Below are 13,136 nucleotides of genomic sequence, written 5' to 3'. Positions count from 1 at the left end.
AGCTACCACAGATATTATATATTTTACTTTTAAATAAACTGTTTTAAAATTTATTTTCCATATGATTTTCTTGTCAGTCAAGTTCTTTGAGCATTATTTAATAAAATAGCACTATTGCCACTCACGAGCCTTCTACACATATATCTTACCTAAATGAAAACAAAAGGACTTCACTCCTTCAGCGAAACTCTTTAGGGCCCTGAAACTTTGATCTACCGACCATAAACTGGAAATGCATTTTGCTATAGTGTTATATAGTGCTTATCCTTACCCACATCTTTAAACCATTTAATCCTAAGATTGTGAAAAATTAATGACAGTAGTAGAAATTGACTTATTAAAACTGTGTCCAGTGAGAAATTTTTTTAAAAAAATCTATATTTTAGTGGGTTACCATGGCATTTGAGACAATGGTACTTCCATTCTTATTTTTCCTTATGTACTGATTCTTTTAAAATGATCTTTTGAATGAGACCAAATGTGACTCCAACAGTAGTTAGATGAAATTCTGAAGTTATGTTCCCCCCAAGGGAATAGTTTCTTCCAGGGATGCTGTCACAATATTAGAAAGATCAATGTCAAAGCACCGAACGACTCCTCACTAAGATGCCATCTGAAGAAAGCCTTGATTTTCAGAAAAATTTCCCATCCTTTTAGTCTGAATTTCTGAGTCATGTTAAGAGAGTCGACTGGCATTAGTCTGAGGATATTGAAGGGAAAGTTCATGTCAGCTTTTGCCCATTCACACACTGTATTCCTGAACAGAGATATGGTCGCTGGAGGTCCAAGGCAACTCGCCCCCTTGGAGGATGTTGGAGCATGTTGTATTTCCCATTAGAGAAGGTTCTAACGGACTCTAAAAAGGGTTGGCTAAAAGTTCTCACCAAGGTTGTTCCACACATTTGGAAATGTGTAGGAGGCATGTTGGTTGTCACAGTGACTGGGCAGGTGGGGTGGCAGGGGATATCCTTTTGGAATTTAGTGGGTTGAGAGCAGGGATGCTAAAATAGCCTGCCATGTATAATAACATTTTATAAAACAAAGAATTGTCCTGCCCCAAATGCCACTTTCATCCCTTTTTTGAGAAATAAGTTTTCTTCCAGTAGGAACTGTGGAAAACTGGCCTGGGCTTATTGAAACAGAATGCTACAAAGGTGGGGAAGAAACCACCTGCCTCTCACAGATTTTGGTAAGCATGCTATTAGGAACTCTTCTAAGCAATGCAAACACTTAGCCCATTTCTTTTTTCCCAGCCCTCCTCAGGACAGGGGAACAATGTTGGCAGCCCCTCAAATGATGTATTTGATGGACACAAGAAGATTGATCAATCATGCATGTGGAAATCCCCACCATTAGAGTCATTTCTATGCATTTAGATATTGTCTCTAAAAAAAAGAGAGTAAAATGTAAATATGTTACTCAAAAGGATAAAATTAGAACATACCTTAGTATGGATTAATTTCCCAGATTAGCTAGTTGGCATTTTGGCAAATAGTCCTTAAGAAAATAGATTATAAGCAAGTGATTTTGATACAGGCGTATTAAAAGAAGGAATTGGAATGCAGAGAATTTCCAGAGCTGGGCCATGAGACCTCTGAGAGATCAGGAGAGGCTATTGGGTGCCTCAAATAGAGATCAAAACATAGAAGACAGCTTAAACAATTTTGCCCATATTCTACCCATACTGGTGCTGCTATAAGCTTTCTGAAAAGAAATATTTCAATGCCAAAATAACCTTATTTGAGGGCAGAAACAGTATCTTTTCTTTGCTTAATTTCACAGTGCTTTGTACAATGAACACAATAAAATTTGACACTTAAGGAATAAAAAATAATGTGTCTTAGATTGGCTTGCTGGAAAGCTATCAAATTCCAGGTTCAAGAAAACATACACCCACACAAAGTTTTGTTTTGTGTTTTAAGTTCACAGTACAATTTTTATGAACCTGAGCATACAAGCTGCTTTCTTTAAGCATGAGGAATGCTTCCAGGTGTTTCAGAGCAAATTGAAACTGGATAAAAGTGAAGTGGACTTTAAACTCCACATCAGCACTCTATATTTGAAAAGATTAGGCCACTTTCTCTTATTTTATGTAGAATCACAAATTTTAAGATTTGAAACAATGTAAATGAAAATAATCCTGTCAAAATAATAAATGACCGCGGTTTACCCTGGAAGTTGGTGTTTTCCTCGGGTAAGACAATAATAGTAATAATAACAAGAAGTTATTCTTAAAATTCTTAAAATGTTATAATACAAATGTAAATGAGACATGAGTATTTTGTTTTATTTAACATATTACATCTCAAATGTTCTTAAGGTACACTCTCGAAGTAGACCTTAAGCCCCGTGTTAAAAAATCTATTGCTATAGCTTATTGTAAACCCAAAATATATACCTGGAAGTCTTGAAAAATATGCTTTTGAATTCTGTACATGTGAGAAAATTGTAAAGAAGACCCTTGATTGAGTGCAGAGTATCAGCACTGCCAATTGTCACTTTCCTTAATGTTTTTAGTTTTAAAGGTACACATTTGGATCCAGGGACACAGCCTATGCAGTCTTTCCACAAATTAAATAAAGGTGCCTGTTTTTAGGGGCAGATGAAGTCTCCCCCACCCCGCAGAGAATGAATTTTGATAAGTGAAATTGGGTCTGGATTTCAGTTCCCCTAGCTGTTCCATCAAGTGTCTGCCTAACACTCACACTAAAAATCTGTCTGTGGCTGCCCTACTCACATCTGATAGTCTTAAGTCTTCTCACCTCTAAGGTCCATCTGCATTTTCTGTTAATCTTTATTTTTGCCTAGACTCTTTGTTGACCCCTTAGTATTCTTTTCCTGTTTCCTTTCCATTCCTTCCTACACTCACCTCTCCCCCATCCTGCTTTCTTAGGGAGAGACTTCCACAGAACCAGAGGAGACTGATGACATTTGATGGCAGGAACGGTGGTATTTCACCTGGGGATTCCCAGCACCTGGCATGTAGGTGGCATGATGGACCCCATTCCTGTTTGATGGATGAATAAATGAACACATATGAGGGTATCTCACTGGTTAAGCAATCCAAGTTCCCATCATTTGATTCGTGGAAAATCCAATATTAAAACCCTGAAAAGAGGTAATTTCTATACCTCTGGAAGGATTTCAACTTCCACATTGGCTCCCCTTGACTCCTCTTCCAGAAACTTCCCCCATCAGACTAGTCCTAATACTAACCTGTGAAGAAAAAATTTTATTCAAACCTGCTGGGGGCAAAAATCCTACTTAATTTTTTTATTTTTATTTTTTATTTTTTGCGGTATGCGGGCCTCTCACTGTTGTGGCCTCTCCCGTTGTGGAGCACAGGCTCCGGACGTGCAGGCCTAGCGGCCATGGCTCATGGTTCCAGGACCGGGGCACGAACCCGCGTCCCCTGCATCAGCAGGTGGACTCCCAACCACTGCGCCACCAGGGAAGCCCACTTAATATTTTTAAACTTAAGAAATTATGTTTGGTTTATCTGCCTGTTGAGAATATCTGGACTGCATTATGGCAGTAATGCATTAGTGCCTCACTGCATTAGTGGCAACAATGAAATGTTGACTGCGAAGTTTCCTCTTCAATTCTCTGGGGCCAATTGAAAATGTTTTACACATTCAAAATTAGCTTTCATTCAATTTCAAAATGTTTCTCCTACCTCAAACACATATCAATTTCTTTCTTTTTGGGTTTAGTGTTAGTAACAAAATAACTTTAAATGTCTGTAGATCAGATGGAACAATGAAAACAACAGAATAATATAGGGACACTTTTACACGTGTTATACTGAAAGAAGAAAAATGAATATTTCAGAATTTCATCTTTCTGACAGTGGTAAATTCCAGTATTCAGGGCTCTGAGCCCCATGTACTTTCTTTGTTTGGGAACTGTACTAATAGGGTTGACTCAAAAGTACATCATGATCATTAAAAGATTTTCTTCTGAATCTACTTTACTGTTAATACAAACCTGCCTCCATATGCTCTAGTGTCAAGAAGTCATCGGTTATGAGTGATGTCAGTTAATAAATATAGAAGAAATAATAGAAACAGAAAATTACCATTTGGCAGTCATCACTATAATAACTTATTTAGGGAGGGGTGTGTGTGTGTGTGTGTGTGTGTGTGTGTGTGTGTGTGTAAAGAGAGAGAGAAAGATTGCAAACGTAGCAAAATGTTAACAACTGTTGAATTTAGGTGAAGAGTATATGGGTACTCTTTTATTTTTCGTTCAACTCTTTTATAGGTTTGAAAATAATAAGTTTGAAGAGAAGGTAGTTGATTAGAAATTTTATATGGAGCTTGGGACTGTGAACTAGGGCCCAAAATATGAAATTTGGTCTATAAAATGCTTTTTTTTTAACCCACTAAACCAAGGATAATATAACAAGGTGACAAGCCTGAGTCACTGGGCCTCTAAGTTTTGGGTGAAATTGAGAGATATGCCATCTTGAAAACAGAATCAAATTTTGTTTTCATTTATTCATTCAGCAATTGATTTTTGAATCCCTATCATATGCCGATATGTTCTTTGAGCTGCAGAAACAGCTGTCAACAAAACAGAAAGGTCCTGCTCTTAGCTCACACTGCATGGAGGTAGAAATATCAACAAACACATAAACAAAGAAATGAACAAAGTAATTTTAGAGAATGGTAACTATGGAGAACATCAAACATGATGTGATAGTGGGTGACCAAGGTGGAGGAGTGTTACCTCTGACTGTAGGCTTCTTTGAGCCGGCAACATTAAACTGAGGCCTGGGATGACACAAAGGACATACCACACAAAGAACTCTCAAGGCAGAGGGAGAGCAAATGAGAGACATACACAAGCTTAGTGTATTCCAGTAGCTGCAATAAGGTGAGTGGGGCCAGAGCAAGGAAGAGAGAGGAAGAGGCCCAATAGGGAGTTGTGGAACAGGAAGCTTCTGGAGGATTTTCAGCGGGGGAGTCATGTGACCTGATGGGCTTGCTGGGTGGAGAATGTGATGAAGAGGGCAAAAAGTGGAATTAGGAACACTAGTTAGAAAGCTATTGCTGATGCCCCACGTGAGAGATGATAGTGGAGTAGACTCAGGTACCAGGGGTGGAAATGGAGAAAGGTAGACAGACACTTTTAGTGCAAAATCCTCCATCACATTGGTCCACCCGTCTCATTTTTGATACCTCACTGACATGAAGAGCTGTTTGATATTTTGAATTTCAAAAGAGATTATGTTATTTTCCTAATTTTTTCCATTTAAATGTACAGATTTTTCCAGAAGCTGGCAGGCTTCCCAGATTCTGGAAATCAAGATTTTTGAGTATCTCAGCAATAACTTTTGGATACTAGCTTTGCCCACAGAACTTGTTTATGACACATCATCATATTTTACCCTATTATGAGATGGCATGTTTCCATTTCCTTATGCATTTAAAAGGGGAAAGGGCGGGAGGAGTAATTAGTAGTTCCGAGCAATACTAACAAAATATGTTTTGCTATGGCTTCATTTTGAAATCCCTAAATGTATGATTACAAATTAATATAATGCAAGAGAAACTTTATTTGTTTGATCAAAAATCTAACTAAGGGCTTCCCTGGTGGCGCAGTGGTTGAGAGTCCGCCTGCCGATGCAGGGGACACGGGTTCGGGACCCGGTCCGGGAAGATCCTGCATGCCGCGGAGCGGCTGGGCCCGTGAGCCATGGCCGCTGAGCCTGTGCGTCCGGAGCCTGTGACCCGCAACGGGAGAGGCCACAACAGTGAGAGGCCCGCGTACTGCAAAATAAATAAATAAATAAATAAATAAACATTCTAAATAGAAAAGACTGATTATCCTATTTTTAAAATCCTGAACCATTCTCTCTTACTTTATAGCACTCAAGTTTTAAGTTTGGTTATGGTGGAACTGATAGAGATTGTATTTAGAAGTCCATATTTTAAGGTTCAGTTTGCTTATTCAATTATTGATCAATGAAAGATTCCAAATGACAAGGGAATCCTATGGTCTGGTATATTTCAGAGTCTATGTCTTTCTATAAAGTTAAGACCACATAATTGGCAGAATTTTAAGGACTTGTTAACTCTTTTTTTTTTTTTTTGCGGTACGCAGGCCTCTCACTGTTGTGGCCTCTCCCGTTGCGGAGCACAGGCTCTGGACGCGCAGGCTCAGCGGCCATGGGTCACGGGCCCAGCCGCTCCGCGGCATGTGGGATCCTCCCGGACCGGGGCACGAACCCGTGTCCCCTGCATCGGCAGACGGACTCTCAACCACTGCGCCACCAGGGAAGCCCTCATTAACTCTTTATTATTAGTAGTATCACTATTGTTATTTTATAACAGCTTTTTTGAGATATAATTTACATACCATATAATTCTCCTATTTAAAGTGTGTAATTCAGTTTTTTAGCATACGTCACAGAATTGTGCAACTACCACCCCCAATCAACTTTAGAATATTTTCAACACCCCAAAAGGAAACTCCATTACCCCTAACATTCCCTAGGCCCTCATTATGGATATTTTTCCAATTTTTTATTGTGGTAAAATACACGTAACATAAAATTTGTCATCTTAACTATTTTTAAATATACAGTTCAGTGGTATTAAGTGGTACTGTTATGCATCCATCACTATGTATCCACTCCAGAGTTTTTTTCATCTGTGAAACTGAAACTCTATATCCATTTGGCAATAACCCTCCATTCCCCCCTTATCCCATCCCCTAGCAACCACAATTCCATTTTCAGTCTTTATGATTTTGCCTTCCTTAAGTACCTCATGTAAGTGCAATACAACATTTGTCCTTTTGTGGCTGGCTTATTTCCCTTAATGTAACATCCTCAAATTTCATCTACATTGTAGCATATGTCAGAATTTCCTTTCTTTTTAAAGTTGACTGATGAAGGACTTATTGTGTCATTCGCTATTTGTTTTCTATATGCTTTCTGGCTTTTTTGTCCTTCATTTTCTGCATTTCTGTCTTCTTTTGTGTTTAGTTTTTTTTGTAGTGAAATGTTAAATTCCTCATTTTCTTTTGTGTATATTCGGTATCATTTTATTTATAGTTACCATGGGAATTACATTTAATATTCCAAAGTTATAACACTCAAATTTGTTTTTTTTAAAAATTTATTTATTTTATTTTTTGGCTGTGTTGAGTCTTCATTGCTGTGCGTGACCTTTCTCTAGTTGGGGCGAGAGGGGGCTACTCTTCATTGCGGTGCACAGGCTTCTCATTGCGGTGCCCTCTCTTGTTGTGGAGCACGGGCTCCAGGCACGTGGGCTTCAGCAGATGTGGCCTGCAGGCTTCAGTAGTTGTGGTGCACGGGCTTAGCTACTCTGCGGCATGTGAGATCCTCCTGGACCAGGGCTCAAACCCGTGTCTCCTGCATTGGCAGGCAGATTCTTAACCACTGCGCCACCAGGGAAGCCCAACACTCACATTTGGATTTATGCCTCTTAACTTCAATAACATATAGAAGTTCTGCTCCTGGGCTTCCATGGTGGTGCAGTGGTTAAGAATCCACCTGCTAATGTAAGGGACACAGGTTTGAGCCCTGGTCCGGGAAGATCCACATGACGCAGAGCAACTAAACCCATGCGCCACAACTACTGAACCTGTGCTCTGGAGCCCGTGAGCCACAACTGCTGAGCCCATGTGCCACAACTACTGAAGCCTGCGTGCCTAGAGCCCGTGCTCTGCAACAAGAGAAGCCACCACATTGAGAAGCCTGCGCGCTGCAATGAGGAGTAGCCCCTGCTCACCGCAACTAGAGAAAGCCCGCACGCAGCAAGGAAGACCTAACAACAGCCAATACATTAATCAATTTTTTTTAAAAAGCAGCTCTGCTCCTTTGCATCTCCATTCCTACTGCTTTTAGTTGTTGATGTCACAAAAGTACATCTTTATACATTGTGTGTCCAAACCATAAAATAATTTGTAAGTTATTAGTCTCTTGAACAATGCAGAAAAAAAGGGAGTTACAAACATTGTAGCAAAAACACTAGCTTTTATAATTGCCCATGTATTTACCTTTATTGAGATCTTTATTTCTTCACATGGCTTCAAGTTACTGCCTAGTGTTCCTTCATTTCAATCTGCAGAACTCCCTAGAGCATTTCTTGCAGGACAGGTCCAGTGGTCGTGAACTCCCTCAGCTTTTGTTTATCTGGGAATGTCTTAATTTCTCCCTCACTTTTGAAGGATTCTTGGTTGACTTTGTTTTTTCTTTTATAACATTGAATATATGAGCCCACTGCCTTCTGGCTCCAAAGTTTCTGATGAGAAATCTGCTAGTAATCTGATTGAGGATCCCTTTTATGTGATAAGTTGCTTCTCTCTTGCTGCTTTCAAGAATCTCTCTGCCTTTGGTGTTTGACAATTTGATTACAGTGTGTCTCAGTGTGTGCTTCTTTGAGTTCATCCTGCTTGAGTTTCATTGAAGTTTTGAATATTTATATGCATGACTTTTATCAAATATGGAAGGTTTTTGTCCCTTATTTCTTTAAACATTCTCTCTACCCCTTTTGCTCTCTCTTCTCCTTCTGGGACTTCCACTATCTGTATGCTGGTCTGCCTGATGGTATCCTACAGGTCCCTTATGTTCTGTTCACTTTTCTTCAATCTTTTCCTTTATGTTCCTCAGGCTCAATAATTTCCATTATCCTATTTTGAGTTTGCTGATTGTTTTCTCCACCTGCTCAAATCTGCTTTTGAGTCCCTAGAGTGAGTCTTTCATTTCAGTTATTATACTTTTCAGCTCCAGAATTTTGGCTTCTTTTTAGGTTTCCATCTCTTTATTGATATTTCCATTTTTTATGTGTTTTCTTGACTTCCTCTATGTCTTCCTTTAATTCTTTCAGCATCTTTAAGACAGTTGTTTTTTCTTTCTTTTTCTTTCCTTCTTTCTTTTTGTTGAAATATAGTTGATTTACAATATTACATTAGTTTCATGTGTACAACATAGTGATTCATAGTAAAATAGTGATTTTTGTAGATTGTACTCCATTTAAAGTACTCTGGGGACTTCCCTGGTAGTCCAGTGGTTGGGACTTCACCTTCCAGTGCAGGGGGTACAGGTTCGATCCCTGATCGGGAAGTTAAGATCCCACATGCCTCCCACATGCCTCGGGGCCAAAAAACCAAAACATAAAAACAGAAGCAATATTGTAACAGATTCAATAAAGACTTTAAAAATGGTCCACATCAAAAAATCTTTAAAAAAATAATAAAGTTATTATAAAATATTGGCTATGTTCCCTGTGCTGTACAATATATCCTGGTAGCTTATTTATTTATTTAACATCTTTATTGGAGTATAACTGCTTTACAATGTTGTGTTAGTTTCTGCTGTATAACAAAGTATATCAGCTATATGTATACATATATCCCCATACCCCCTCCCTCTTGCATCTCTTTCCCACCCTCCCTATCCCACCCCTCTAGGTGGTCACAAAGTAGCTTATTTATTTTATACATGCTAGTTTGTACCTCCTAGTCCCCTACCCCTATGTCACCCCTTCCCTCTGACCTCCTCCAGCTGGTAACCTCTATATCTATGAGTGTTTGCTGTTTTATTATATTCATTAATTTGTTTTATTTTTTAGATTCCACATATAAGTGATAACATACAGTATTTGTCTTTCTCTGTCTGACTTATTTCACTTAGCGTAATACCTTCCAGGTCCATCCATGTTGTTGCAAATGGCAAATTATCATTCTTTTTAAATGGATGAGTAATATTCTATTGTATATATGTACCACATCTTCTTTAACCATTCATTTGTTGGTAGACAAGTAGGTTGCTTCTCTATCTTGGCTATTGTAAATAATGATGCTACAAATATTGAGGTGTATGTATCTTTTCTTTTTTTAAAAAATATATCCACTCTTTTAGATTCTATTCCCATATAGGTCATTACAGAGTATTGAGTAGAGTTCTCTGTGCTATACAGTAGGTTCTTATTAGTTATCTATTTTATATATAGTAGTGTATATATGTCAATCCCAATCTCCCAGTTTATCTCTCCCCCCACCCTTGCTCCCTTGGTAACCATAAGTTTCTTTTCTACATCTGTTGCTCTATTTCGGTTTTGTAAATAGGTTCATTTGTACTATTTTTTTAGATTCCACATATAAGTGATATCAAATGATATTTGTCTTTCTCTGTCTGACTTACTTCACTCAGTATAACCATTTCTAGGTCCATCCATGTCGCTGCAAATGACATTGTTTTGTTCTTTTTTTATGGCTGAGTAATATTCCATTGTGTGTGTGACACACACATACACACATACACACACACACACACACACACACACACATATCTTTTCATATTAGTGTTTTTGTTTTCTTTGGATATATACCCAGGAGTGGAATTACTGGATCATATGGTAGTTCTATTTTTAGTTTTTGAGGAGCCTCCATACTGTATTCTATAGTGGCTGCACCAATTTACATTCCCATCAACAGTGTACAAGGGTTCCCTTTTCTCTGTATCCTTGCCGACATTTGTTATTTGTTGTCTTTTTGATGATAGCCTTTCTGACAACCATGAGATGATATCTTATTGTGGTTTTGATTTGCATTTCTCTGATGATTAGCAGTATTGAGTATCTTTTTATGTGCCTGTTGGCCATCTGTCTGTCTTCTTTGGAAAAATGTCTATTTAGGTCTTATGACCGCTTTTTAATTGGGTTGTTTGTTTGTTTGTTTTTTAAAGCACTTGAGTATCTTTTTTTTTAATTAATTTATTTATTTATTATTTTTGGCTGGGTTGGGTCTTCATTGCTGGGCACGGACTTTCTCTAGTTGCAGTGAGCAGGGGCTACTCCTCATTGCAGTGTGCAGACTTCTCATTTCAGTGGCTTCTCTTGTTGCAGAGCACGGGCTCTAGGCGCGTGGGCTTCAGTAGTTGTCGCATGCGGGCTCAGCAGTTGTGCCTTATTGGCTCTAGAGCACAGGCTCAATAGTTGTGGTGCATGGGCTTAGTTACTCCATGGCATGTGGGATCTTCCTGGACCAGGGATCGAACCCCTGTCCCCTGCATTGGCAGGTGGATTCTTAACCACTGTTCCACCAGGGAAGTCCGGGTTGTTTGTTTTTTTGATACTGAATTGTATGAGTTATTTATATATTTTGGATATTACCCTTTATCTCTCATATAACGTGCAAATATTTGTTGCCATTCAATAGGTTGTTCTTTTATTTTGTTGATGTTTTCCTTTACTGTGCAAAAGCTTTTAAGTTTAATTAGGCCCCACTTTTTTATTTTTGCTTTTGTTTCCTTTGCCTGAGGAGACAGATCCAAAAAAAAATATTGCTATAATTTATGTCAAAGAATGTATTGCTGAGATTGGTTCAAGATGGCAGACTAGAAAGACGTGCTCTCACTCCCTCTTACAAGAACACCGGAATCACAACTAACTGCTGAACAATCATTGACAGGAAGACACTGGAACTCACCAAAAAAGATACACCATAAACAAAGACAGAGGAGAAGCCACAATGAGACAGGAGGAGGGGCACAATCACAATAAAATCAAATCCTATAACTGCTGGGTGGGTGACTCACAAATGGGAGAACACTTATACCACAGAAGTCCACCCACCGGAATGAAAGTTCTGAGCCCTACACCAGGTTTCCCAATCTGGGGGTCTGGCAATTGGAGGACGAATTCCTAGAGAGTCAGACTTTGAAGGCTAGTGGGATTTGAGTGCATGGCAATGACAGGACTGGGGGAAACAGAGACTCCATTCTTGGAGGGCACACACAAAGTAGTGTGCTCATCGGGACCCATGGGAAGGAGCAGTGACCCCATAGGAGACTGAAACAGACCTACCTGCTAGTGTTGGAGGGTCTCCTACAGAGGTGGGGGGTGGCTGTGTGTCACCGTGAGGACGCAGAAGTTGTGGGAAGTACCCCTTGGCGTGAGCCCTCCCAGAGTCTGCCATTAGCCCCACCAAAGAGCCTGGGTAGGCTCCAGTGTTGGGTCGCCTCAGGCCAACCAACCAACAGGGAGGAAACCCAGCCCCACCCACCAGAAGACAAGTGGATTAAAGTTTTACTGAGCTCTGCCAACCAAAGCAACAGCCACCTCTACCCACCACCAGTCCTTCCCAGCAGGATACTTGCACAAGCCTCTTAGATAGCCTCATCCACCAGAGGGCAGACAGCAGAAGCAAGAAGAACTACAATCCTGCAGCCTATGGAACAAAAACCACATTCACAGAAAGATAGACAAGATGAAAAGGCAGAGGGCTATGTACCAGATGAAGGAACAAGATAAAACCCCAGAAAAACAACTAAATGAAATGGAGATAGGCAATCTTTCAGAAAAAGAATTCAGAGTAATGATAGTGAAGATGATCCAGGACCTCGGAAAAAGAATGGAGGCAAAGATGAAGAAGATGAAAGAAATGTTTAACAAAAAGCGAGAAGAATTAAAGAACAAACAAACAGAGATGAACAATGCAATAACTGAAATGAAAACTACACTAGAAGGAATCAATAGCAGAATAACTGAGGCAGAAGAACAGATACGTGACCTGGAAAACAGAATGGTGGAATTCACTGCTGTGGAACAGAATAAAGAAAAAAGAATGAAAAGAAATGAAGACAGCCTAAGAGACCACTGGGACAACATTCAACGCAACAACATTCACATTATAGGGGTCCCAGAAGGAGAAGAGAGAGAGAAAGGATCTGAGAAAGTATTTGATGAGATTATAGTTGAAAACTTGCCTCACATGGAAAGGAAATAGCCACCCAAGTCCAGGAAGTGCAGAGAGTCCCATACAGGATAAACCCAAGGAGAAACACACCAAGACACATAGTAATTAAATTGGCAAAAATTAAAGACAAAGAAAAATTATTGAAAGCAGCAAGGGAAAAATGAAAAATAATATACAAGGGAACTCCGATAAGGTTAACAGCTGATTTCTCAGCAGAAACTCTACAAGCCAGAAGGGAGTGGCATGATATACTTAAAGTGATGAAAGGGAAGAGCCTACAACCAAGATTACTCTACCCAGAAAGGATCTCATTCAGATTCGATGGAGAAATCAAAGCTTTACAAACAAGCAAAAGCTAAGAGAATTCAGCACCACCAAACCAGCTCTACAACAAACGCTAAAGG

This window comes from Leucopleurus acutus, assembly GCF_964270905.1.
Source record: "Leucopleurus acutus genome assembly, chromosome: 6".
Taxonomy (NCBI): Eukaryota; Metazoa; Chordata; class Mammalia; order Artiodactyla; family Delphinidae; genus Leucopleurus; species Leucopleurus acutus.
Note: the sequence above shows the minus strand (reverse complement) of the source record.